This window comes from Pteropus vampyrus, unplaced genomic scaffold, assembly GCF_000151845.1.
Source record: "Pteropus vampyrus isolate Shadow unplaced genomic scaffold, Pvam_2.0 Scaffold162, whole genome shotgun sequence".
In the NCBI taxonomy this organism is placed as follows: Eukaryota; Metazoa; Chordata; class Mammalia; order Chiroptera; family Pteropodidae; genus Pteropus; species Pteropus vampyrus.
In genome coordinates, this window is record NW_011888943.1 from 449,870 (window position 1) to 452,089 (window position 2,220).

The 2,220-nt window shown below is 49.5% G+C and overlaps 1 non-coding gene across 1 annotated transcript; it reads right to left on the reverse strand.

The window, feature by feature from the left end:
* Window positions 1–775: 775 nt before the first annotated feature.
* On the reverse strand, window positions 776–894 carry LOC111745727. Its single transcript, XR_002782777.1, has one exon. It is a non-coding gene; the product is annotated as a 5S ribosomal RNA (ribosomal RNA).
* Window positions 895–2,220: the final 1,326 nt, after the last annotated feature.

A 2,220-nucleotide genomic window follows, 5' to 3' on the forward strand; every position in this document is an offset into this window, starting at 1 on the left:
CAAATCAGAGCTGCTTGACACACGTGAGCTGCTAATTCCGTGTGTCTTTACACACGTGACTTTTACAATAAAATAACATCAGGCCGAGAAAATATGAGTCGCATGATCTTGGGGAGGCTTACACAGTGACGGGGACCTCTCATCTGCAAGGTGGGCTCGAACCCCCACCTGATGTAGAGTTCCCAGGTGGCCCCGGTGATCCGCTCCTGGGTAATATACCCAAGAGAACTGAGAGCAGGTGTTCCCATAAAAACTTGTACGTGGACGTTCAGAACAGCTTCAGTCACAGCAGCCACACAGCGAAAACAGCAGAAACGGCCGACGACAGATGGATAAACAAAATGAGGCCTCTGCACTTAATGGAATATTACTCAGCCAGAAAAAAATGAGCCAAGTACTGGCTGATACCTGCTGTAGGACGGATGAATCTTGAAACCATGACGCTGAGTGAAATAGGCCAGACACAAAAGGCCGCAGATCGTACGATTCCATACAGGAAACGTCCAGACCAGCAAATCCATAGAGACAGCAAGTAGATCAGTGGTTGCCAGGGGTTGGGGGCGGGGAAGTGGGAAATGACTGTTTAGTGGGTACGAGGTTACTTTTTGGAGTAAATATTCTGGAATTTTACTTTTTGGAGTAAATATTCTGGAATGAAAATATTCTGGAATTATTACTTATTTTTATTTATTTTGTTTAGGCGAGGCAACCCTTGGTTGACCTCACAGATTGCAAGGATCTTGTCAGCTTACAATCCCTTATTTTTTATTTTTTACGCCTACAGCACCTGGTCTTCCTAGGTGGTCTCCCATCCAGGTACTAACCAGGCCCGACCCTGCTTAGCTTCCGAGATCAGCTGGGATCGGGCGTGTTCAGGGTGGCGTGGCCATAGATGAAAGTATTCTGGAGTTAGCTAGCTGTGATGGGTGCGCAAAACCGTGAATGCGGTAAAAGCCACCGAATCGCACATTTTAAAATGGTTCAAGTGCTGAATTTTGTTCTATGAAGTCCACCTCAATAATACACAAAAACGAACAACATCTACCCCCAGCGAACTGGGCCCGAGATGAAGTCACATGGTGAAGCGCTTGCACAGAGCCTGGTGCGTGATGAGGACGGGTGGCCGTGAGCCCCCAGAAGTGAATGAGGCTTGCACAGCTGTAGACCCTTCCACTCACGCCACTGACCTGAAGACCTTGCCCAAGTCGGCAGACGCTCTGTCCTTGGCCTGGGAAGCTGAAGGGGATCCCCCTCCATGAGCTCCCCCAGTCTCCAATACAGGCCCTCGAGGGCCGAAAGGAAATTAAGGCCAAACAGGGAAATCGCAGGAGAATTAACTGCCGTAACGGGGAATAACCTGGAGCAGCGGCGTGTCCTCTTCCTTTGTGAAAATCAGCTCAGGAAGAATAGAAGTCTCACATGGGGCACCCTCCCCACCTCCTGCCCCGGGTAATAATGAAAGTCGATAAAGTGTGTCCTTACAACTTAGACGCCATGCTGCTTTGAATAACAGCATAGTGGAGAGCTCAGAACTGGGGACCCAGATTGCCTGGGGGCAAGTCCTGCCTCAGTTTCTTCTTCTGTACCAACCTGATGACAGGGGCCACAGGCAAGGCCGGTAGGCCCAGGTCTGGCACGACAGGAGGAATCTATAAACGTCAGCTCTTAAGGAAGATACTGCTATGCGATGGCCATTTGTGAGAGCACGTTCCCTAATTTTTAGCCAACGCAATGTTAATTTCCGGGTGAACTTCGGGAATGCCACAGGGACAGACTTCTAGCCCTTCAGTCCAAAGTCTGATTTTACGAAGCGAGGTAGGTCACGACAATGACAGACCAGGGGGTCTCAGCCTTGGCACTTGGCCCCGTGAGGCCGAATCCTTCTCTGTCGTTGGGGGGGAGGGGGTGGCGTCCGCGCATTGTAGGGCGTTAGCAGCATCCTCGACCTCCACCCACTACGTGTTCACCCCGTCCCCAACCCTACTCATCACAACCAAAAATGTCACCAGACATTGTCAAAAATCCCCCGGTTGAGAACCACTCCTATAGCAAGGAAAATGAGAACAAAGCGGTCATTGTCACATTCTATCATATTTTCTCTGCTTCTACAGGTGTCTTGACAAACACTATATTGCGTGAGTTTGCAAAAATCACATTTTAGGGTGACAGATGACTTCTCAGCTTGGTGGAGGTGACAAGACTTTTGAACCAAGAGTTGCA